Source organism: Myotis brandtii, unplaced genomic scaffold (genome assembly GCF_000412655.1).
Source record: "Myotis brandtii unplaced genomic scaffold, ASM41265v1 scaffold165, whole genome shotgun sequence".
Lineage (NCBI taxonomy): Eukaryota > Metazoa > Chordata > Mammalia > Chiroptera > Vespertilionidae > Myotis > Myotis brandtii.
Window position 1 is genome coordinate 12,609,141 of NW_005356042.1, and position 26,607 is coordinate 12,635,747.

General features: G+C 41.7%; 1 protein-coding gene and 1 long non-coding RNA gene across 2 annotated transcripts in view; both read right to left on the reverse strand.

The window, feature by feature from the left end:
* WWOX (WW domain containing oxidoreductase) overlaps positions 1–26,607 on the reverse strand; it is a 935,251-nt gene that overhangs the window by 406,288 nt on the left and 502,356 nt on the right. The window lies entirely within an intron of this gene.
* Positions 17,919–26,607, reverse strand: part of LOC106725461 — an 82,971-nt gene continuing 74,282 nt past the window's right edge. Inside the window, exon 4 of the long non-coding RNA XR_001361354.1 lies at positions 17,919–17,970. This is a non-coding gene — a long non-coding RNA (uncharacterized LOC106725461). The remainder of the gene's footprint in view (positions 17,971–26,607) is intronic.

Consider the following 26,607-nt stretch of genomic DNA (forward strand, 5'->3'; position numbering starts at 1 on the left):
CAAAAGACAAATAGGTTCACTAACACAACAAATATTCATGAAATCTGATTAGGAATATTATGGGAAAAGATTTATTGGCAAAATAGGTATGCAAATATTAAAGGCAAGTTCAAGACTTCGGAGACTATACTCCTGAGACATACACGGAGGGGGATATTTTTTCTTCTTCAATTCTCTTACAATCCTTGTAAAAAACAACAAGAATCTTGTTTTGATCCTTTTTTGTTTTTAACACCTAACACTCTAATTTCAGAGTCAGCAGCAATCATAAGTATCTTACTAAAATTTAATACCACTGTTTTTATTGTATTTATTTTTATGGATATCTTGCATTTATGACAAATGATTCTGGCCTTCCATTTCCATTTGTAATAATATAAAACTTTCCTTATAAATAGCTGTACATAATAATTTCAGTATATAAAAAGATAAATTTAAACCAAATAATATAACAGAAGAGCAAATAAGACAAAAATTGTAAAGGTAGTATAAAACTAAAGCTTCGGAAATACTGTTTCACATTATAAAATCAATAGTAAAATAGGCCAGGTTAGAAATATCTCAACTAGTTTCCATTGACTTATTTCTATTATATTTAAATTAACTAAAGAATTTGAGTCAAATGCCCTTAAAGTCAGATATGCCCACACCATGTCCAGGTGGTTAATTAAGTGTAAAGATTTACTTTCTGATTAAAAAAAATAGCTAAGAATATTGACTTGAGCATATTCCAGTTATCATATCTATATCAGATCACCCAAAACCTTAGAGGTGTGGAACAGCCACTTATTCTGTCCATGAATTCTGAGAGGCAGGCTTCTGAAGAAGGCACCAAGGGGACAGTCTGTTCCTGCCTCACAACATTTAGAAGCTGGAATTAACCAAAGGCTCAGTTCTTCACTTCATGCCTGGTGGTTGATGCAGCCGCAATTCCTCCCCATGTGAGCCTCTCTGTGTAGCCTCTACGTCTGAGCTAGACTGAGCTTCCCCACAGCATGGCAGCCTGGTTCCCAGGGTAAGCATCCATGAGTGAGACAGACCCCTACAGAAGCTATATCCCTTTATCACCTAATCTCACAGGTTCTGCAATGTTCCTTGGACCACATTCTAATTCATTAGCAGAGAGTTAGTAAGGGTGACCCAGATTCAGGGATGGGAGAGTGGAATTAGACTCTACCTTGTATTGGAAGAATGTCAAAGAATTTGCAGGCAAATGTTATAAAACCACCAACAACAGAGGGAAACTACCCCCAGCCCCTGCATCCTGGCTTTATCTGCCTCTTCTTACAGTCTTCCCACCCAATAATGATCACAATGGTGCTTGACCACACACATTATTACCTGGCTGCCACGTTGGGGTGCTTTATGCTGTTTGTTCTCAATTTCAAAGTATTGACCTTCACAACTAAAAAAGTTCAAGGCAATGAAAAAGAAAAAAAGGTGATGAAGGAACAGATGAGAATGGAATGAGGGGGAAAAAAGGAATTAACAGAGAGAGAAAAAAGAAAGAAGAGAGGTTTATATTCCTTTTCTTTGTAACAAGTCGGCGTTGAAGTGCTGGGTATTCAAAGGCATCTGTGCCAGATAGATTTCCCGAGGAGACAGTGTTAGCATGCATCTTTGAAGTCATGCATTTTATAAAAGGGTTCGGAAATCATTGAGCTAAACCTAAAAAAATAGAGCAATTGGCATCTTAATGTCAATGTGTCTCTTCTCTTTGCTCCAAAGTTCTAAACTCAGCTCTAACCTCAGACACGTCATGCTGACATGTCAAAAAACAGGCACTAACTCTAATAAATATAGGCAATAAAATATTAACCAAGGTATGGGCTTACCTGAAAAGAGACAGTAAGTACTCCTGGGGCATACACAGCCCAGTCAAGCCAAATTCATTTAAAAAACAACGCGACAACAACAAGAAGCAACTGCCATCCTACCAATGACACCAAATAATTTCTAAATTTTCTCAAACAATTTCTACAGTGACACCAGCATCAACTGTTCTGCAGTTGATTTGAAACTACGAGTTGGGTGACTTTGCTAATGATGATAATTTATTCCAGGGGAATAAACAGAGGGATCAGAACTTTTAAATCACTGTCCACTTACTATATTTCCTATGGCTACTGAGTCCCAAGACTCATGAATTCCTGGTGGTTCCCTAGTGGGACAGACTCCCCACATCCCGTATAATAAGCCAACGAGAAGGCTATTCATGTTTTTTCCTAAAAGATTGATTTCTCCTGGACTCCTGTGAGTGAGTCTTAAGCAGTATCTTAGTTATGGAGTTGGTTGCCCAGCACAGCCCAGTACATGGATTATAAGAACATGTTGGGAGGAATAAAGGAAGGAAGGTTGGAAGGAGGGAGAGAATACATTTCTGTTGCTTTAAGCCACCCAGTTTGTAGTACTTCACTACAGCAGCCCTAGAAAACCAATATAGTACATTAATGCAACAAACACCTGTAAAACAAACCTACTATGTGCCAGCACTATCTCCTAGGTGCTCAGCCTCCCGAGATGAAAAGGGGAAACAAATAAAACAAACCATTACCCTTGAGGAACTCTCAAAGGAAAGACACATGGATGAGATATGCCTGGAAAACTCTACACACACATAAAATCTCATCAAATCATTTTCACTGCTCCCCAGAAAACGTCTCCTTGAGGGTGCAGGAAATGGTTGTGTAACATTTATTCAGAGCTTACAGAGTGTGGTTTTCAATCCCAAGGGCGATGAAATGATTTTGATGTAAGCCAAGATGAAAATGCATGGAAACGCTTTCCCATACCCGGGGATTTTTGTTATTTCACTAGGGGAATTCAGAGGAGTGGGTCTGCTTCTACAAATTCCCCAAACCCAGTGGCTTTGACCCACCCTAATGAATAACGTAAGGTCATGCCAATAACTCTGATAGTTTATTGTAATGATGATGCTCACAGTGGGTACCATGTGCTAAAACTATCCGCTTAACTTCTGGAAAAAGGAGGGGCATAAATAAATGAAGAAAATTGTGATTATTCTTGAGTTGTTGCTAAAGGTTACATCAATGCAAGCTCTCATTTTCATGGAACACAATAGAAAATCTAAGCTGCAAGTTAACACAGAGCTAACAGAATCCAAGTACTTTAACAACTGGGATTTTGTTCATGGCTGGTAACCACAGCCCCAAGAAGAGAACCCAATCTGTGACAGGCACTCCCTAAAGATTTAAGTACAGATTATATAATCAAAGAGATGAGATCCAGAATAGGCGGTGTGGCAAAGGCGGGTTAGGTCTTCACTCAACTGTTTCCCTCTTCTTGAACATCCTCAATTCTTGCCCATGGAATGGGATGGATAAACTGCTTCCAGGCCCGGCCCACAGAACACCCCACATGGCTTTGTGCTTTTTCTTCTTTCTCCTCTGCTGGGCCTGGACAAGAGGGTAGTGATGATATGAGAGGTCCTGGGGGATGGACAGTGAAGCTCCTGGGTGGCTAAAGTCTAGGTCCCTGCAATGACCCACAATAGGCTGTAACCAACCCTATAAATAAATCCCACTTCTCCCTGTCCTACCCCCACCCTCCAGTAACTACCAGTCTCAATCTGTTCTCTGTATCTATATGCTTTTTATTTTTCATTTAAAAATTTTTAATGTATTTTATTGATTTCAGAGAGAGTAAGGGAGAGGGAGAGAAACATCAATGATGAGAGAGAATCATTGATCGACTGCCACTGGGGATCAAGCCCACAACCTGGGCATGTGCCCTGACTGGGAATGAAACCGTGACCTCCTGGTTCATATGTCAAAGCTCAACCACTGAGCCACAACGGTTGGGCTATTTTAATTTTTACGATTCTACACATAAGACATATAATACAGAGTTTGTCTTTCTCTTAATATACTAAATCCTTAGTATATTCCAGTTATCATATCTATATTAGTATATTAAGGATTAAATGTTAAGTCACTGAAATTTTGGAGTTACATTACATGAACCAGCTTAGTCTGACTGATAAAAGGAACAAAGAGCAAGTTCCATTTGCTGACCTCAGCCGAGATAGGAAAGCATGTGGCACCCAAATCAAGAGTGATCCCACAGGGAGCGCCAATGGGCAGAGCAGCAGAGAGGCTGAGGTCCTTACAGAGCGCCTCTCAGAATCTCTAGGGGACCTGAATGGGGATAAAACAAGGGGGAGAAGCATGAACGAATATGATGAAGCTGGAAGGAGGGAAACGTGCAGTTGAGACCAAGGCAGCAGATGCATTTTGTGGCATATGTTCACTGTGACCAGAGCCTGGAGCAACCGGCACCAGGCAGTCACCCTCCCTCTCCTGCCTCAGTCCACATGGGGGGAAACTTTTTAGCAAAGGCTGCGGGCAAACATGGGAAAGGACCCGGAAGCAAGAGGCTCTGCTTTGTGGCGCTGGGATGTTTCAAAAACGTCCCAGGTGATTCTGATACGTTGTGAGCTGAGAAGCACTGCTGGCGAGGGAACTGATTCCAAAGCACATGCTCTTTCTTTATGGAGTACAGTTCTAACATAAGTGGCTCAGACTGCCCTGAATGTCACACTTAAGACGCCTAAAGAAAAGAAAATGCTGTCTTTTCCTGCCTTGGACAACATGTTGTCAGTCCCATGGCTAAATAGCATATGCCCTTAAACATCTATAATAATAAAAGTGTAATATGCTAATTAGACCGGACATCCTTCCAGATGACTTTCAGGACAAAGCCGGGGCTGCAAGGGAAGCTCGGGTGCCTGCCGGTGGCCGGAGGGAAGCCTGGGTCACGGATGCCAGAGGAAAGCCTGTGCCGGCAGCCGGGGGAAGGAAGGACTACTCTTGCATGAATTTCATGCATCGGGCCTCTAGTTTCCATATAAAAAGAATAATTATCACTACACAGATTTTTTTAAAATATAGGAATTAACAAGTAAATGTAAACAGTATTACACTGTACTAGTATTTAAAACCTGAATGAGAAGGGGGTGGAGGGTTAGAAAGAATTCATTCTTTTCATTATGGAAAAATACTCCCCCTACCTTCCCACACAGACCTAGTGCATGTAAGTTAGGCTACTGTAGAAAGCATAATGGGCTATACATTACTTATGGCCCTTGCCAACAGTGAGACACAAAGTTTGTGCTACTCAAATCAGGAACCAGGGTTTTAGGAGATGTGAGGCTATCTACAAGTGATCACCGATACACCACCTCGATCGCATAGACTAGTAAGGGGCAGGAGCTGGCAACTGCAAATCCCAAGTCTAAAGGGGGCCCTCCTGGCACACTGACCAGCGGTCCTGGTGGCCTTTCAGCTGCTGGGGACCAGCTCTGGGTTTCATTCCGAGAATGGGCTGGGGGTGAGGAGGAGAGGGATATACTTCTCTTTTGGTTAGGACCAAATTAATTTTGATGCAGTTTTGTGGCTCCTGTTTAAACAGCTGTTTATTCTCTCCCTAAGAAATTGTCTCATGTGCATTTGGAGCAGCCACTTGGACTCCGCTTGTATAATCGACTTGGTGAACAGCCCTAAACCGTGGAAGAGACAAACAAGCGGGGACCGGAGGAAATTTATAGCGTAACCCAAGCTCTCGGGATCATAAAACTCGGGTGTTTTCTTTTATATGGTCAGAGCCTCACATTCAATTCAAGGGTCAAGAATTTAAGACACGGGCAGGGTTCCTAGGACAAATATGGTGGTCTGAAACCCTAAACATCTGGCTCTATTTCTCAAAGGCACATTATGCTATAGGATCCCAAGGCAGATTGGCTGATTCCTAAGGACTTTTCCAGAACAATAGTGTCATTTTAGAAAAGGAAAGAGAAAAGGAAAGAAAAAAAATTGCAATTTTTAAAACATAAAGTTATAAGTTTCTTTTCGTTTTGGTGTTGTTGTTTAAATGGATATGGCTACTGGCAAACAAAATTTCTTGGGAGAAGAAAGAAAATAATTTACAAAGAGCTATATACCTGTCATGCTCAGATTATTAAGATTCTCTCTGTCTCATACATGCACATAATCTTCAAGTCTATCAGACAAATCGCAGTGGGCCTATAGTCTTACTGGTGGGGTCTAAAAGAAACACATCAATTTTCAAACACTAACAATTTTAAATTAGGACAAGAAGGAATATTGTTTGTGAGACCGAGAAGCAAGAGGGAGGCATTTCAACTTGCAGAATAACAATACGATTAAATTGAAATCGTTGTTTTCTGAACACAGTCATTTTATAAAATGTACAGTAACGCTTTTATATGTAAATTATCTAAACTCAAAAAACCTTTCACTTTAAATTGAATTGAGACTAGCTTAGAGTAGAACACTTTGGTGAAAACGTGCTTAAAATGACTAAAACAGCAAAGTGAAACAAATAATATTTTGAAGAAAAATACTGCAAATAAATGATAGGATTTTCTATCCCCCCCCCTTTTTTTTTGTCTATGTGTTTTGTTTTTGATTGATGCATGTTATACTTAGAGAAACAGATAAAACCCTGCCTGCAAATTCATTTTTACTTGCTGCTGCTTAAAGCTAAGTGATATTTCCCATTTGCCCATTCTAGATGTTACTAATACATTTCAGAGTGGGCAGGCACATATGAAAAGATTATGAGCCAGCATACAATAGGACAAACAGACCTATTTGAATAAAGATGCTTATTTCAAAATGCTCCTTCAATGTGTCCAGGGGCCTTGTTCCCCCCCTTTTTAAAAATCTTATTTAAAATTCTCCTCCCTTTTCTTAATTAACAACACACGTGTCTCCCATTTATCAGCATTTCATCTTGGCACCCTTCCTTGAGTGGCTGTGAGAACATCTGTAGACTTTTTCAGTGCACATGTGACTATCCTCCCCAATGAGACCATGTACTCTTTAAAGGAATGCTTGGTATCTTTTGATTTGTGTTCTTTTCCCTGACCCAGCCCCACCTGACAGAAGATTTAGCAAACTGTGGTCTCACAGGACTGAATGAGCAGGGATAGTGAATGAGATTACCAGCAGAAGTCCCCCCAGAATAACCTCCCACCACGATCACTCCCATTGAGTGGATGGCTGGGTGCCAGGCACCCTGCTTAACACAGGACGTGCACCGACTGCTGCTGTGACCATGGCACAGACTAGAAAATGGGCTTTGAGAGGAAAGTGATCACCCACAACCCCTTGGATGTGTTGGATGGGAATTCTGCTTGTCCATTCACCCCTTCAACACTACTGCTTGCTACAGTGCCTGGAACCTTACAGATTAACAACAACAACAAAAAGAATGAAGTGTTAGTTCAAGTTATTTCAAAAGAGCCCTGGATTCTGTTTTCCCAGGGTCATGTCATGAGCTGGTGCCACCCAACCCACCTCCCTCTCTCTTTTTATCTCTCTCTCTCCTCTGCTGTATGAATCCCTTTATCCATTCCTCCCCCATATTAACCAACACAACAACCCTGGCATATATTAAGGAATCATTCAGTCTTCTGTTTAAAAAAAATTCTTGGAGCAACTGGGAGTTTCCTAAGCCATATATTTTCTTCATCCAGAGTATGGAGAGAGGCACAGAATGTGTCAATATGTATATTGATTAATTGATTAATTAATATTGTGATAAGTGGTTAAACATTATGCTTTCCATTCAGGAATGGAACACAGGAGAACCTTCATATCTAGTTACAAAATTTGACTCCAATTCAGAAATTGCTAAAAAAAAAAAAAAAAAAAAAAAAGTATTACATTCATTTAACTCCAAACACTGTAAAAACCCAATGATAACTCCTGAGCCTGTCTCTCTCATTTTCTTGGCACCACAATAATTCTTTTATGATGGCATCCAGTTAGAATCCCTTATAAAATTTTCTCTTAACATGGAAATGCATATGGCCTCTGTGGTACAACAGCTGCAGAACTACATAATTGTTTACAAATGTGCAAAATAAGTACCCAAACCAATAAAAAATAATAACTTGGGCATCTATAAAGAAGAGATACTATAAACATGCAATGGCCCATACTTTCTCTACAAATAACTGTTAAGGCAAAAATACAACCACCAAAACCCCTTATTTCAAATCCCCTTCTATAAAGCAAATAGCGTTGGCAGTCTGGCTGGCTAATACCATTGTGCTTTCCCAAGCAAAAATGCTTCTTCTCTATTAACATTTATCATTTAAGGTGCCATTAAAGTAACTGCAGTAAAAGTGGATCCATTTACAATAAGCACGTGGTGTTCAGTCCACTATGTTGTGTGTAGGTTTCAAACCACCACACAACTTCCCCCCATGGTCATAGAGGTGGGAAGGACAGAGAGGAAAATACAAGTATGAAGCCATGGTGAGGAGAAAGGAGAGCTATATGGATCCTTCCAAATATGTCTCCATCTACTGTCCATCATTATCCTCTGCTAGATCCACCAGATCCCAACCCAAAGGAATTATGCATTGGCTATTCCAAAGTGCAATGAAGTCTTGTCCCTCGGGGCTTCTGCCTGGAATACTCCTCTTCCCTCCCATTTCATCTCCAACTCCTATCCACTCATCAAAACCCAACTCAACTATCCCATCTCCCAGAAAATCTTCCTTGCCCAATATGAGAGCAAATCATATCCCTCATAGCAGCACCTCCAAACCCACTATTCTATCAGTTCATGCACAAAATACACAATTGTTGATCACATACCAAGAGCCAAGTGCTGTCCAAAAGGTACTGGAGATAAAGCATTGAACAAGATGCAAAAGGAACTTATTGTCAATAAATTAATTAATAGTATGGTATCAGGTAGAATTATATTTTATTATTTCAAAGATATTTTTCAGGTTCCATATTTATTGCAATGATCATGCTATCTCCCACAGTAGACTATATATTTCTCCTGTATCCCTATAGTCATAGGGTTTCTCAACTTAGCAATGTCTATTTAATTGGTTTAAATTAAATTTTAAAAACATTAACTATTAGCCTAGTCTGGTTCAAGCACTAGGCCTGAGGATAAAAACTAGATTTATACAAAACACCTCTGCCCTCAATGCCTGGACAACTCTGGCAATGATCATTATTTTCATGTGATAAAACCACTTAACCACTCAGCCTTTTGTGCTTTTCAGAGCAAACGTACTTCCTGTCATCCTCACAACGAAAAGTGTTATGGGCCCCATTTTACAGCTGAGAACACCAAGGCATTTCCCATCCCCTGGTCCTGGAAAGAGGCAGGATATGTCTCTTTTGAAAGTGAAAATAAGAGAGTCAACATGAAGCTGCTGAAGCCAGGTAAAGAAAGGCTGACTGAAGAAATAATTGCCCACAAGAAGGGTGAAGGTTGATCGGGAGGATAAACTCAGGCTGCAGACCAAGAAGGCCTTTGGCAATGGTTAGCCAGCATTTAAAGAAAGGCCTGTGGTTTGATAAAGGACACTCTCCCTTGTGGTCCATACAATGTCCCACGGAGTTGCTCCCATGGATTCCAGCTAGCACAGGTCACAGATGATTTCAGGTCCAGAGGGCAGCTGCTAAAGGAGATGCTCTCCCCTTTCTGAGGGAGCTTTGTTCTTGATTTGAATTCATTTAAGTGGTGTGTGCACAGAGGGGATGTGTAAGATATGTTTACGGAATGACTGTGATCAATACTCATGTGTTTATAAGTGAAAGTGTGTGTGCAGCAGGCTTCGAGGAGGCTCCAGTGTGCTCACGCTTTAACGTTGATCAATACTCCTAGTCAATCACTAACAGGGGAATCAGAACGAATATTTATATTCAAACCGTGCAGGGCCCCCTTATGGAAGGTTCTTTCATTTGGTCTGTCTGTCGCAAACACATTTATCAGACGATGCTATACAGGGACTGGACTATAAAAACACATTTTTAAGCGTTAAGGTTTATCATCCCGTCATCTGTTCAGACTTTAATCACCAAGATCTTTGGGGCTGGTCTTTCAAACTATTATTCCTAAACAGCTGTATGCTCTAAAATTGATAGTCTTCTTAGTTGATGGATCCACAAAAAAAATTGTTAAATATTCAACACAGCTCTGAATGTCTGCAGCTATTTAGTGTTAAAATTTCCCTCCAAAGCACTTGTAACAGTCTCATACGAGCAACCTGCTCCTATTTGTTGAAGCAATTATTCAGCCAGGCTACCACTGGATAAGCCCCAGAAATGGTAAATTTCTTCGAAAGGGATAGTGATATATTTTAAAATGTATATACATCCACATCACTTTGAATATTACAAACAATTTACATGAACACTGCAGGTTTCACAATATAGTTGCTTCTCTATCATGCACAGGCCAGACTAGCAAGAAAAAAGCCAGACGCTTAGAATCTTTGCCTAATTTAGCTGGCTTTAACGAAACTCATTTGCAATATTCTCCTATTATGACATGGACCGTCTGCTTTCTAAAATTCCTGTTGTGTGGTCATTAGGCCCAAAAATCAGGCATAGGCACACAGATAAGTTACTTGTGGTCCAGATGCCAGTAAATGAACAAGCAGAAAATAGAATTGTGCAGAGATGAGAAATACACACAACCCAAGGTCCCTTAGCTTTAACTGCATCAACAGAATGGGTGAGCTGTCATCTACCAGGTGTGGGCAACACAGAGGAGTAACACTGAAAGGCGTGGTGGGGTGGGCGTGCACGGGGGGCCAACATAGAGGCCAGAGGGGGCCCATTCCATGGCTGGAACGGGCTGCTTCCCTACGCAAGTCTCCCGGCAGTTAATTGTGTATGCAATCTGTTGACTCTCAAGGCCATTCTGGAAATGAGTCCCCAGCCACCCCAAATGCACAGGCCATTGGGTAGAAAACATGTTCTCAGGGCTCCAGGTGGGAAAGACGAGCAAGTCAATGGGGGGACTCCCCCCACAGCAAAGTCACTGCCAGGGAAAGAAACACATGAAATAGCATAAAATAAACAACTGCTCCTGGCCCTGGCTGGCAAGAAAGCAAACTGTGGCTTTGGAACCAGAGGCCTGACACAGAGCAAATTCCGTGTGAACCAAGTGTGGGATGGCACAGCGGTTTGTCCTTATCCCTCCTGACCAGGCCCAAACCTGAAGGACACAACGGGTCCTTCACCTGAGAGGCTCTCAGCAGAGCCACACGGACAGGCAAGTGGTTTGGGAGATGTTCTAATGAAGAAAAGACTGTACACAGTCTTTATCAGATGAGAGGGCTGTGGCAGAGATGAATAGAATCCCTTTGCAATATCCATAGCTCACAAAGGTGGACCCTGACAAGGCCAACCACTTCCAGCAGGCTGGGCCCGCTCCCCAAGCCCCCGCCCCAGCGTGGCTGAGAATCCCTGGGCTTTCCCTCTGCCAGACACCAACAGCTTCTCTCTGTGATCACTGCTTAGCCTAAATGAGTTAATCTCGTTTTCCAGATGAATTGCTATTTTGTCTCCCGCAGGCTGTGATTACAGGATAAAAGTATTGTGTTAACAGGAGGGCTGGGGGCCCTTCAGCGCTGCATTCCACGCCAGTTCCCACCCTCACCTTTCCCTCCCCTTTCTATTTTTAATGGCGTTGAAAGAATGGGAAGAATAGTAGGGACCTGGGAACTGACTGCGCAGGGCGATAAACCTTTCAGATGAATTATGTCATCTCATAAGAGGTCAGAGGGCCAATTTATCTTCATGTTTTGAAACACAGTTTATGATCCTGACAAAATTTAAAACACATCTAGGGCAAAATACACGTGTAAACGACACTGAGTTTTCAACTCTCGCCTTATTTTTTGAATTGCTCTTGAAACACATCAGTCAGCAAACAGGTCTGTGCTGAGGGTCTGCTCTGCGGAAAGTCTTTGCTGGGTCCTGTGGCAGATTTTTTTAATGGCCAACACCTGGGTTCTCCCCCAAGGAGCTGTCTGCCTCTATGACTGATTGTAAACACCATTTTTCTTTATAATTAAAAAAGTTACTTTGGAGTATAGATAATAATAAATGCCCTTGGAGGCAGAGGTCGTGGTTCTAATCCACCTTTATTAGCTGTAAGGTGTTGAGCAAGTTGCTTAACCTCTCTGGGTCCAGTTGTCTCATCTGGGAAGGGGTAATTACTCCCACTTTCAAGGTAAGGTGGTTGTAAGGTGCTGTAGTAACATACTAGGTACCCAAAGCTTTTAGCAGGTTTAATAAGGAGTAACTTCAAAAATTATTTCCCAAGGTAGATACTGAGTCATAGAATGATCTCAAGACGGGGTGGTAGCAAGGATAAGAAACAAAAGGATGTCATAGGGAGCAGCCAGATCTAGCAAATAAAAACACAGGATGCACAGTTAAATTCTAATGCCAGACAAGCAACAAATAATTTCTTAGTGTAAGTATATTCCATACAATTTTTTTCAGAATACATATGTCCCAAATATTTCATGGGTTACTCTTATACTAAGAAATGATTTGTTATTTATCTGAACTTCAAAAGTAATTGGGTGTCCTATATATTATCTGACAAGGCTAGCTTTAGGAGTAGAAGTCGAAAGACCAAGACTGAGTCTTACTTACTAACTACTAGTATGTGATGGGGAAAGATAACATAATTCTCTGAGCCTCAGTTTCCTCATCCATGAATGAAACTAACTGCAAAAATAATACCTGCCTAGCCCTGACCTGTTTGGCTCGGTGGATTGAGTGTTGGCCTGCGGACTGAAGGGTCCCGGGTTTGATTCCGGTCAAGGGCATGTACCTTGGTTGCGGGCACATCCCCGGTGGGGGGTGTGCAGGAGGCAGCTGATCGATGTTTCTCTCTCATCGATGTTTCTAACTCTCTATCCTTCTCCCCTCCTCTCTGTAAAAAATCAATAAAATATATTAAAAAAAAAAGCTGGCCCAGATGGTCTGAAAAATAATATAGGGTCAAATGAGGAAAAACTAGCCAAAGACGACACACATATGTATCTAAGGTATTTTCCTTTCTGATAACATTATTAAACATGGAGCTTGATCAAATGGAAATGTGTTAAAATGCATTTTTGTAAACAAGGTATGATTATATTTATGATCAAACATGGTTAAATTCAATCCCCCAAAACCTTCCATTTCTGACTGCAGACAAAGTATATACCACTAGATGTAAGCTTCTTGAGAATAGAAACCTATCTTAGTCATTGCTGTATCCATAGCATCTAAATCATGCTGTATACTAAATAAATTTTATTTAGTGAATGAATAAATGAATGCCTATAGGTACCAGGTCAGATTCCTTAATTAAGATGCACTACTACCACCTGGTGGCAAAGTAGCAAAATTGCAGGAATAGGGTTTTATTCACGTTCTAGTTTTTAATGTAAGTGCTCACAAAAGCAACATATAAATGGCATTTTACAAAGTCAGCAAATGTAAAGAATAGAAAGCAAGAAAGTTCCCTCCCAAAAAAATTAAACTGTGGGTTTTTTTTGTGATCCCAAACAAGATCAGCTTTTTCCAGTTCTTTCCTGTTATTTTAATTATTTATTTCACAAAATCCTCCTAGACTTTGTAGGCTACACAACTGCAGGTTCAGAGCAGAGCCAGAGTTGAGTTCTCCCATTAGCTTAGCAAGTGCTGAAGGGGGAGGAGGAGCTTGATTGACAACTGACAAACTGATGACAGAACAAAGGCAGAACCTCCACTCAGGAACACTGCCCATTTTCACAGCCACATTTGCCTTCCCTTTTCATATTCTCTCAGAAGAAGACCTTTTGACTCTTTGTGCTTTGCTTTGTTTTGTTTTGTTTTTCACATAGACCATGTTGTCAGCTAGGTCCGGAAGCTACAATGAATATAAAGTACTGGGCAGGACAAGGTTTGGTAAATGTAAACAATATGCATAGAGAAAACCTCTCAGATGAAAAATCCACATACATTTTTAGCGGCCGTCAGACTGAATGCAAATGGCTTTGGAAAATGGTTGGTTTTTTAATATCAAAGAAAATCACAGCCTTTCTCTCTAACACTAAAAACACTGCTGCACTAAAAAGGAATAAGTAACTAAATAACCCAGGCAGCAGACTTTCCGTAACCCAAAGCCATTGCCTTTGCCCCAACCTTAGAGATCATGTGGTGCTTCTAGAAATGTCAAATGAGGGGTAGGGTCAGAGAACCAGGGCTGCTGCTATATTTTTAAGGCTCCCTCTTTAAAAACAAGTGCACTTCGTGTTTTAGAGGAAGAAGAAGCAATTAAAACAACAACAACAAAAATAAGAGTTGGCCCTGTTTAAAAATGAGGCACATAATGTCAATGCTGTGGGGTTGCTGGGCCTCAGTTGTTTTCCAAATCAACGCACTGGCAGTCTTGCCTGAAAGAAAGAAGTCAATAGAGAGAAAATAAATAGAGCATTTCTAGAACTCACCCAGCAGCTCGGAAAACTGTCTGCTTACTATTACACAGTTTTAACATGTCATAATCATTTTCACAGTAAAGATACCCTTCCTGCCGTTTACACCAAGAATGCATGACTAATTTTAACCACTTGTGCAAAGTTCCTAATGGAAATTTCAAACAGCTTTTATGGATTAGAGTTTTGTAAACTGTATGGAGGGAACAGCAATAGATACCAAGTTGGGGTGCTCCTCACATCAACCCGTCAATACCTAACGAGTTACTGAGTAACAGTGGGCAGTCACACTGTACTTACAAAAAATGTCTTCTTGGCGCTGCATGTATTATACATTATACAAATGAAAAATAAAACCAAGAATCGTGAAGATGCAGACAAATGAGAAGGGAAGGTGGGCCTTGTGCTGGAGATGAGCAAACTCTAGAGCGACCCCTACAGTGATCTCACTAAGTTCAAATCAAACACCATTTATTTGTTCCCATCTTATGGACAGAAACTGAAGTTCAGAGAGGTTAGATCACTGTCTGAGGGTAACACAACTGCTTGTGGTTAAAAAGAAACTCCCAAACTGCCTAGCTGGCATGTCTCAGTGGTTGAGCAAAGACCTATGAGCCAGGAGGTCGCAGTTTTACTCCAGATTAGGGCATATGCCCCAGTCGCGGGTTTGTCACCCTTGGGGGCATGCAGGAGACTGCTGATTGATCATTCTCATCATTGATGTTTCTATCTCTCTCTCCCTCTCCCTTCACCTCTGATATCAATAAAAATATATTAAAAAACAAACAAACAGCCCTGGCTGGTTTGGCTCAGTGGATGAAGCATCTGCCTGTGGACTGAAGGGTCCCAGGTTCGATTCTGGTCAAGGGCATGTGCCTTGGTTGTGGGCACATCCCCAGGAGGGGGTGTGCAGGAGGCAGCTGATCGATGTTTCTCTCTCATTGATGTTTCTAAATCTCTATCCCTCTCTCTTCCTCTCTGTAAAAAATCAATAAAATATTAAAAACACACACACAAAACCCCCCAACACTCCCAAACTGCCCCTTTCCACTACGGTGAGTAGATTGATGGTTGCACAACAATGTGAATGCACTTAATGCCAATAATTGTACACTTACAAAATAGTAAATTTTATGGTATGCATAGTTTACCCAAATTTAAAATAAAAGTCAAGCTCACAAACTCCTTGCCACTGAGATTGAGAAGAATAAAATGATTGTAGTTATATGTCTGTATTTTGTTAAACCTGCCTCTTTGCCCACAACCATGCCAAAAATTCAGAGCATTAAAAAAATAAGGCAAATTTTTCCCTTTTAGGAGGTCAAAGTCAGTGGGATACTTGGAAACTTATTTTGGGTTTTCTTTCCCTGTTCCCCAATTTCAAGCATTTGGAGTTTCTGGGATTTTTTTTAAATCTCCCCTATGAAGATCCTAAGTTCTACTTGTCAGTAGTTTTCACAGGAGAGGAAAGGAGAAGCAGACGTGAGGACAGGAGGCAAACAAGGTAGGTGGGCTGTCGCAGTGATGAGGGTAGCTATGACACAGGGTAGCTGTGACACGGAGAGAAGGGACAGGCTCCAGTCTGGAAGGAGCAGGGAAGAGGGGGGGGGGAAAAGTTGACATTTATGTCCTCCTTTCCCCCTCCCAGTTCTTGAACCTCCCCCTGGTTAAAGCCCAAGTCCCTCCAGCCCCTAGCCCAATGCCCCATCCTCCGGGAAGCTTTCCCTGCTCCCACTAATCACTGCTGGATCCTATAATTCCAGAGATTGGCTTTTGAGATGCATTCCCTCAGGAAAAAGCAGCAAGTTCTCCTGTGTTGACTTACAAGGGAGGGTTTGGGGCAGATGTTTGATGCTTAGATGTGCAGAGGCAGAAAGGTGCCTGCTGTTGCGAAGGCCTCAGGTCTCAACCCCAATCCAGTCCCTTTCTCCTGCAGTGAGCACAGTGGGATTAAAAAAGGAGCAGCCCTGGCAGGTTTGGCTCAGAGGATAGGGCACATGCCAAGGTTGTGGGCTCGATCACCAGTAGGAGGTGTGCAGGAAGCAGCCGATCAGTGATTCTCATCATTGATGTTTCTATCTCTCCCTCTTCTTTCCTCTCTGAAATCAATAAAAATATATTTTTTTAAAAAAAAGAAAGAAAGAAAACCCAGACCCATTAAGCAGTTGCTGACCCTGGCCCTGGTTGGGGCTCCTGCAGGAGACAACCAATCCATGTGTCTCTCTCAGCATCTGTTTCTCTGTCTCTCCCCCTTCCTTCCACTCTCTCTAAAAATCAATGGAAAAATATCCGAGCTGAGAATTAAGAACAACAAGAAGCAGGGAGGAACACTGCCCCAAGTACTTCCCAACTCCAGAGACACCACTCATCTCTGAATACTAGTATGCTCTGAAAATGTGTACACACTCACACACACAGAATTCCTGACAGAAGATGGTAAAGGAGGGATAAATGCTTACAGAAGGAGACTAGACTTTGGGTGGTGAACACACAATACAATATACAGATGATGTATTATAGAATTACATACCTGAAACTTATATAATTTTATTAACCAATGTCACCTAAAAAATTTAATAAAATTTTTTAAAAAGGAAAAGACATTTTTAAAATCCAATTTCTCTTAGATCTTTCCATACCATTCTCAATTCATTTTCTTTACCTTTAGCGTTCTACCTAGAGATTAAATCATTTCACCTGCTCCGCTGCCTACTAGCTCCGGGTTGTCAGGACCTTTCCCTTCCTGCTCTATCACTGGGAGCACTGCCGTCACTGAGAGGAGTTCAAGCTGCAGCCCCAAGTGATGGCTCACATCAGATTCCATCTCATTCAGCCAGTGTCCTTAACCCAATTCTGAAGGGCCCTTAATCTAACACCTTGGCTTACAATACACATCCCCTTTGTGTGCTTTCTTTAAGCTCTTCTCTTAGTTCCTAAGTTCCTCACACCGAATAGAAGGAGAGAATGGAATAGAAGGAGAGAATGGAATAGAAGGAGAGAATGAGGGAGGTGGGCGGAGAGATGGGGTGGAGGGTGAAGAATTCTGGAAAGGGGTGGGTGAAGGGAGGTGGGGGCGATTTGGAAGGAAGCAGACCTGGGTTCAAATTCCAGACTCTAGAGGCCATGGCCAGTGTGCCCGTGAGGTGGCTGTGGCCAGGCTTACTGCAGGCCCAGAAATGCCACAAGAAGTACAACAGCTATGGATGATGGGTGGCACAGCAAGGGATGGCCCTGTCTGACAGAGGGGAGACACCTGAGTGCTGGCATAGCCCTGTCATAGTCCTTGAGGAAGGACATTTCTCTGTTGTAGGGACCACCCACACATTGCATCCTGTCTCCCTAGTCCCCTCTCTTCTCCAAAGCAAGGGCTGTCCTGGTTACCTTGTGATGATTAGAAGTGCCAACTGTGCAGGGAGGGGACAGTGGCACTCTCAGCTAAGCATCACTGTCTTAGATGTGGCTACAAGTTAGATGACCCCATGTGAGATACGCCAATAATATTTTGTGATCTGGAGAGGCAAAATGTATATGAACAGAGTACAGAATTCCATCAAGTTCAAAGCTGATAAGGAGTTGGCCAGAAAATTACATAGAAGAGCCCAAGGAAATGCAAACCTCAACTGAGTTAGATGCCATCTGGTGGAGGGTGCCGATGTCAGGGAGCAGAGAGAATAGTGATCTGTCCCCTTTAAGAAATAGAATCATCGATAACCAGAGTCTCTATAGTAAAGTGGTTGTCCTAGAAGTTCAGGAAAGCATGAGAAACAAGTTCACATCTGTGCCAGAAGCCTCCCTGGTTGTTAAAAAACCTGTGTATGCTGAGAAAGCACATGGAAAATTTATTACATGGCAAGCTAACTCCAATATTGTTTGGTATAACACAAATGTTTCCCTTGTGCACAGATATGATTTAAACACAGGAAGACTTACTAGCATATCCTTCTTTAAAAATGAATAGGATTAGCACAGAGAGGTTAAATTACTTGCCTAAGGCCACACAGCTTGATATGGCAGAAACTAATTCTAAAGGCAGCCAAACTGCATTTAGTTAAATACAAAAGTATTATTTTCATATTAGAATTATACATAAAAATATTGAATAATCAAAATGGGAGAAATAATGCTATTGTATTGGTACATTTTCACATGGGTCATATGAATTTGTAATGTTTGAAGTTTGGCCTTTGGGAGCAGGAGTTGGCACACTGTGGACTATGAGTCAAGTTTGGCCTGCCATTTGTTTTTATAAATAAAGTTTTATTGGAACACGTCCAGGTCTATTCCTTTATGTATTACTGTCTATGGCTACTTTCATACAAAGGCAGAGTTAAATAGCTGGGGCAGAGACTATATGAACTGCAAAACCAGAAATAGCTACTACTTGACCTTTTATAGAAAATGTCTGTTGACCCCATTTGAAAAGTATAAATTAATCTTATAGTTTCCATTTTAAATGTGTAAATGGTAATCACTACAGAATTGTGATTGTAAGGTGAAATATGACTATATTTTAAAAAATGTCACAACATTAAGAAAACTTAAGGTTCATTATATTTGAAATTATATATATTTGACAATATATATATATATACACACACTCACACAAATTACTTATATGACTGGGAAGTTTATCAGTAAAAGTACTTGAAAAGGAAAGTAAAATATTAAATGTATACATGCAGCTTACTATTTTAAAAGTCTTTACCTAAATGCATAAATGAGATAAACCTTATTCTAGAACGCCTAAAAAAATGACTGCTAAAATTTGTCAGGCTTGTAAACAGAATGATAAGAATTGTAAGGTAAACTTGAAAGCCTAGAAAAGAGCTAGGACTTGAAATGTATAGAGTGAATGAAATGAATTTTAATTTTAAACATCTAGGTAAACCTTTGACACTCTCTTCTGCTGACAAAGGCCACCCTAAAGCCATCAAAAACCCCCATTAATAATCTAAATCTCCTCCTCTCTGCTTCTCAGTAGTAAATCTAGTGAGAGCACTCAAGAATCAAGCCCGTGTCTTCACAGTCACCTATGCCTGAATCCAGATCCAATCTGTGTTGTTTGACCTGGTTCAGATTGTGAATTTGAAAAAGGGGACCTTCCTGTGCCAGAGAATCCTACATAAGAGAAAGCTCAAGGGAGGATGCCAATGTGAGAGATGATTTTAAATATGTGTGAATGTGTATGTGTATAATGATGACAATGATAACACCACTTTATTATTTCACATAGCATTTATAATTCATAAAGCCCTTTCAAACTCACTCTCTCTCTCTTGATCTAGTAAAATAATGTAGCAACTCGGTGATTAGCATGAGCTTTGAAATGAAAGACCTGGAGTGATTCCTGCCTACCAGTAGCATGGCTCTGGGCAGATTGCATTTCATCTAGGTTTCCTCAATGCTAAATCAGGGTTAATAATAATACCTACTCCATGGGTTATTGTCAGGATCAAGATGAAGAGTATCTGAAATGAGTGCTTAGCATGCCGCCTGGCAAGCAGTAATGGCAACAGAGACCTGAGCAGCTATCTCATGGCCAGAGGACCCCTGTGAGGTCAGAAAGGCAGGCAGTATTATCCCCTTTGTGGAGGAAGCTGCAGGTTTAAAAGACTTGTGCATAGGCATGCAGCCCACAGGCAGTGGTGCCATATTTTTTATTCCTACTTTGCTCCCTGCCTGTACTGCTGCAGCTCAAACTTGACCAAGCATCAGCAACATGGGGAGGGCTTCTCACAGCAGAGGGCACTCCCTGCCACAGAGGTTCTGATGCAGTAGTTCTGGAGTGGGGCTCAAGAACTTGCATCTTACGGAGGGACCTGCAGAGTATTATGCTAAGTGAAATAAACCAGTCAGAGAAAGATAAGTACCACATAATCTCACTTACATGTGGAATCTAATGAACAATATAAACTGAAGAACAAAACAGATCCAGAGACATTGAAACATGCAACAGACTGATGTATTTCAGAAGGGGGGGCGGTGGGGAGAATGGGAAGAAACTAAACTAAGAATTTATATGCATACTAGAGGCTCAGTGCATGACATTCGTGCACTGGGGGAGGGGGGATCCCTCAGCCTGGCCTGCGCCCTCTCACAGTCCGGGACCCCTTGGCAGACATCCCCTGAGGGGTCCTTAGTGCTGCCATGCCATGAGCCCGGCTTCTTGCTGAGTGGCGCTCCCCCTGTGGGAGCGCACTGACCACCAGGGGGCAGCTCCTGAGTTGAGCATATGCCCCCTGGTGGTCAGTGCACGTCATAGCGACCAGTCGTTCCGCCATTTGGTTGATTTGCATATTAGGGTTTTATTATATAGGATATGCATAGTCCATGGACAAATAATAGTGCAGGAAGGCCTGGGAAGAAGATGGGAATTGGGGGGGGGGCGTGTAAGGGAGGGAAAAAGGACATTTGTAATACTTTGAACAATGAAGTTTAAAAAACTAATTTGCATCCCTAAGTTTTCTTAATAAAGACTAATTTTTTTTCTGCTAAGAAAAGAAAATCAATCTTGTTTCAGAATCATACCTTTATACTATACTAGAGGCCCAGTGCATGACATTCATGCACTTGTGGGGGAGGTCCCCTCAGTCTGGCCTGAGCCCTCTCACAGTCCATGACCACTTGGAGAATGTCTGCCTGTTGGCTTAGGCCGGCTCCCCGCTCCCCTGTGGGAGTGCACTGACCACCAGGGGGCAGCTCCTGCAGTGAGTGTCGCCTCCTGGTGGTCAGCAAGCATCATAGCGACTGGTCATTCTGCTGTTCGGTTGATTTGCATATTAGCCTTTTATTATATAGGATTCCACATCCTGCAACATTTTCCTACTAAAATAATAGAGTGTTTTATACCGTCATATTTTGTAATAGAATTGAACTAATCCTGAAATTTAAAAATACAAAAACAATTTGCATCTCCAACAAATTCCCAGGTGATACTGTTGCTGCTGGTTCGGGGACTCTGCTTTGAGAACCACTGGACTCAGTGCAGTGCCTGTGAAAAGTCGCACTAGCTCTTCCACAGAATATCTGGTGCACGTTCCTGGGTCATTAAAATATTTGGCACCTGGTCAATGCTCAGTGGATGGCTTTATTTCATTTTATGATTTTACTTTGTTTTTGCCCTGGATTAATTCTGTCTGGCTCTTGATTCTCTTGGCTAGCAACTTTGCCCTCATTTCCTGGATCCTTTCACACACAGCCCCTCTGATTTAGAATATGCTATTTTCTTTCCAGCTGTGACCTTGGCTGCTCTCCACAAAGACTGCCTTTCCAGCTTGGTTCTGCTATCTCGATCCAGCCCCCTGAACCCTCCTTGGCAGGCCATAGCCTCACAGGTGGGCCCTGAGTGGGGGTGGTACTATCTGATGCAGTCAGCTAAACCCCCATGGCCTACCTCTAGCATGAAAGACAAGCTGCTCTGATGGCAAATAAGGGCAGCAATGTGCCCCCCCAAAAAATCATAGCATGCAGACATCACAGATATGGCAAGATGCATAGAAACTCACTCACTGACTGTCTGATTTCCTGTTTCCTACTTATGAAAGGAGGGGTGCCACAGAGAGAATTACAAAGAAGTGGGGGAGAAAAAGCTTTGCTCCCCAGAACTCAAAACATGTGAACGCCTGTGGATATAAATACTAGAATAATAACAATATTTTAAAAATGGAGCTTGTACTAGCAGGGCTTTCATAGCTTAACAGTATTTTGACAACAAATGTTCATATTTCATATGAAATTTATGAAACCTTTGTGCCTGTAATCCCATGAGCAGCAAACATGGTAAAAATGAAAGTAGCAAGCAGTCTAGATTAATAATGTTTTGCTTCATATTGGAAGAGCATTTGAAAGAAGAAGCTTGCTTTATCTATCCCGCGTTTTTACGGTCCTCGTATTGGAACAGACTGGGGCTTCTAAAATTGGCTGGGAAATATTCATAGATGTGTTATTAATTTATGGGAAACTGAAGGACCCACCTCAAGGTTTAAGTAGGCCATTTAGAAACAGCAAGGAGTAGGTGTGAGATACATAGCAGAATGCGGTGAAAAAAAAAAACTGGGGTGGGGTGACTCGGGGCTTAAATCAAGAGCAGGAACAGTACATTCAGTAAGCCATAATAGCTGATATTCTAATAAAGCGTTCTTATGAGAAAAAGCAATCTGTTCACGTATGAATTCTGCCATATGCTTCCATCTTTTCATGGTCTAGAAGGCCATGTCAGTAATTTCCAGCACTTCCGTGGGCATGTGGGCTGCCTTTGCTGGTTAATGTGAATAAATGGGCTGGATTTACTGTTTTTCTAATGCTCAATATACACACCATGCAGGCTGCTCCCAGAAGCAAAGTGGAATTTATGGGTTTGCACTGAATTTCAAATGGATGCGGGAGCAAGCCACGGAAAGCGAGACTGACGTGTTGTCTAACATTTCTCCATGAAGGCTGCTCCCCTGACAAAGTGAAGGGTATTGTTTGAGGAGAGGGAGGAAAGGCCTCCCAAGGTTGTGGCTCTTTTGTAGCGTTGGTGGAACACTCAAAAGTTTGGCTGTAGCTTATACACAGGATCATGCTCACTTCAGCTCTCCAGGTGACCTCTTTGACCCCAGCCCCAACCCCTGATCTTCCCATTTCTAAATTACATTTAAATCCTCATGTTTTAATGTAGGGTTGCCTCCCTGCCAGCTAAGAAGAGTACATTTCTCAGATCAGTGAGCTCCACTGACTGGGTCTAATATCACATGATTTAACTTTGCATATGTTAAACCACAACTTTAGACTAAAAAGAGAAAGGGTATTAGCAGCTTGACTGATAATTGACAGTAGTGAAGAGAAGAATGAAATCATACCTTCTCCCACATCAGCATTTCTCAACCTCAGCATGACTGGCATTTGTAGATGGCTGTCTTTGTTTTGGGGGCTGTGCTGTGCATCATAGGACATTCAGCAACATCCCTGGCTTCTGCCTACTAGATGCCAGCATCTTCCCCACCCCTAACATATTGTGGCAACAAAAAATGTCTCCAGTTACTGCCAAATGTCCCCAGGGGACCACATGGTCTGCAGTGCCCCAGAGGAGTGCCTGCCACCTGAAATTATCCTCTACATCTATGGTAGCCCCCCTTTAACTGCAGTTTTGCATTCTGCTGTTTCAGTTACCTACAGCCAACTGTGGTCTGAAAATATTAAATGGAAAATTTCAGAAATAAACAATTCATAAGTTTTAAACTGTGTACCATTCTGAGTAGCCTGATGAAATCTCACACCATCTTGCTTCATCCCACTCCACTCTGAGATGTGAGTCATCCCTGGGTCCAAGCTGTATACACCCCCTGCCCATTCGTCACTTAGCAGCCTTCTCTGTGACCAGATCTATGGTCTTGGTATCACAGAGCTTGTGTTCAAGCAACCCTTATTTTACTTAATAATGGCCCTAAAGCGCAAGAGTAGTGTGATGCTGGCAATTCAGATACACTAAAGAGAAGCAATAAAGTGCTTCCTTTAAGTGAAAAGTTATGTATGTATGTATGTATGTATAAGAAAAAAACAACAACATAGTATGTATAGGGTTCAGTATTATCTGAAATTTCAAGTGTCCACTGGGGGTCTTGAAATGTATCCCCCATAGGTTAAGGGGGGAACTACTATATTCAGTTCCATGTACATGTTAAACAAAGATGAGGAGCCCTAGTTGTGGTAGCTCAGTTGGCTGGGTGTTGTCCAGTGCCCCAAAGGTTTGCCCTTCGATTCCCAGTTAGGGCACATTCCCAGGTTGTTGGTTCAATCCCTGGTGGGGGTCTTGTAGGAGGCAGCAAATTGATGCTGTGCTCTCACATCGATATCCCTCCCCCTTCCTCTCTCTCAAAACAAACAAACAACACACACACACACACACACACACACACACACACACAAATCCCCACCTCTTCTTTAAAAAACACACCAAACAAAAGAAGATAAGTACCCACTGCAATATATACCTGTTACCCCAGTTGGGAAAAAGGGAAATTGGAAAACCAGAACTAAAACAGGGATATATGGTGGCTGACAGAGAAGGCAGCAAGTCTTTGCAATGAAACTTGCAAGTGATCATGGAAATGGAGGGAAAATGAACTGGAATGTAGAGGGATACCCCTGTGGTATACCCAGGGATGTATGTGTCTGGCGGGGGAGCCGTGACAAAAACCTGGAGTGAGGGTCAAATAATTGCTTTTCAAGGTGCATATTATCTGCAACAAAGCAACATACATCTATAATGTCTTGCTGAGCCTTCTGAGAAGAGAGATCTAAAAGGTTTCTGGCGAGCTCTGGATAACAAATAAAAATGAATAATATGATGTCCACATGGCTGGGCTTTTAAAGTCTTCTATAGACGTATCTCTCATAGCAAAGAAAATCCCTAGGGGTGGGGGTGGGGTGCTTAAAGACTGATGTTCTATTGCTAAAAAATCATGCAACAGAGGCATTTTACTCAATAATATTTGTGTTTGTTTTGCTCTAAACAATATGCTTTGATTTCCTGTGACTTCTGATAACCTCTACCAGGGAAAATGAGGGATACTCATACCCTAAGTTAAGAAGGATGAAATTAAGATGGTCTTCTTGGTTCATAAGGGTCATAAGTAACGTATTTGTGGGGCTCCACTAGTGACCCATTGTGTCCTCCAGTGAAAGTTTCCTAAGACTGGGATGAGGGACTCAGGCATATGGCCCTATAGTTGAAGGGAAATAGCTATAAATCTACAAGTGCAGCATGTAAGAGTTTGTTAGATGTCTTAGAACCCACATGCAGGGGATCTTAATGACTAGATGTCAGGCAGGCATCACTCTATTGTGCTTCCTTGCAAAGTGAAGAATTGATGAAAACAAAGCTCCATAAAGGCAATCTGTCCTTTTGGTGAGGATTGCAGCTAAGGGCACCATGGTTTCCCCACATCCTTTAAGAAATTCTTTCAAATATTCCAAAAGTCTTGAAGGGAAAAGCTGTTGCTTCTCCTCCATTTGTGTTATAATTGAGAGCAAGATGGAGAAGTGGACCATGAAAAGTCCTGGGAGTTCTTTCAGGGCTCAAGATCAATCACAGGTTCTTCCTAGTTCATCAGTTTCTTCATCTACAGCCTGGGCGCTAATAACAACTCTCTCCTTCAGGGTTGCTGCAAGAATTAAGTGAGATGGTGCTTTTTAAAGCATCCAGTAGGCCAATTTCAAGTTTTCCTTTCTGTTGTCTTTGTCATGTGACAAAGCTATTTGCAAATGAAATGACTGCAAGTCTTTTGCAAAGAAGGAGCTAACAAACATCAGACATAGACATTCTACCAGGCAGCCTTGAATCTGGAATCACAGACAATAGACACATGGGGCCCCAGTGCATGTCTATCCCCCTATAGTACAAATACCAGGGGAAATACTCTGCTTTTGCCTTTATGAACTTCTAAAGCAATAAAGACTTGTATTCAAAGCACTCTTACTTTCAAAAAGAAGCCATTAATACATTTTATGAAGTCAGAACCCATTAGTGAAGATGTATCGAGTGTGTCTGCTCAGTGAGGATTATCAAAGGGGGTCGAGGAATGGCATTGGACATATAGATTGGGGACTGGTTTTATAAACGATAATGCCTGCAGAAGCCTGAACACAAAGGCTTTGGCTGCATGCAATATTCGAAAATACTCAAGTATTGACACAATGCTAAGAGACAGCATCAAGCCATCCAGGGTAGGCTGATGGGTACTCTTGAAGTGTAGGCATATGCAATGCATCCTACTGTATGGTTTATACAGAATCACTGGCAGTGCTTAAATAATTCAGGCACTTAATGGTAGAAGTGTATTCATACTTGCATCCCGGCTGTACTGGAAAATGCCTAGATGGAGGAGAAAAGACAAAGAACCAGGTAAGGTGTATCTTTTGAGTTTGGGACTATGAATATTTTGATATATGTGTCCTATTTCCATCAAAGGCTTTCATATCTCCATTCAACAAACATTTCTTAGGTGACTACCCTGTGCACTATATCTATGGTCCTGACCTGCTGAGAGTTGTCAGCATAGTGAGTGGGGTGTTTTAAAGAAAGAATTATTCTGACATTTGTTAAAATAGTACAAAAGACCTTATTTAGGAATATTTTCATATTTTAAGTAATATGAAATTTTAATATTTTAATATGAAATTTTCAGGCGTTAAGTAAGACCATACCAATAGGGGAGAGAGATCAGACTCAACTCCGAACACAATAAAGACCACAGGGAATTATAGCCATGAGTCGGGGAGAGGGGCAAGGAGGAGGGGAGTCATCAGTGGATGAAAAATTTCGAAGAGGAGAGACACTGAGG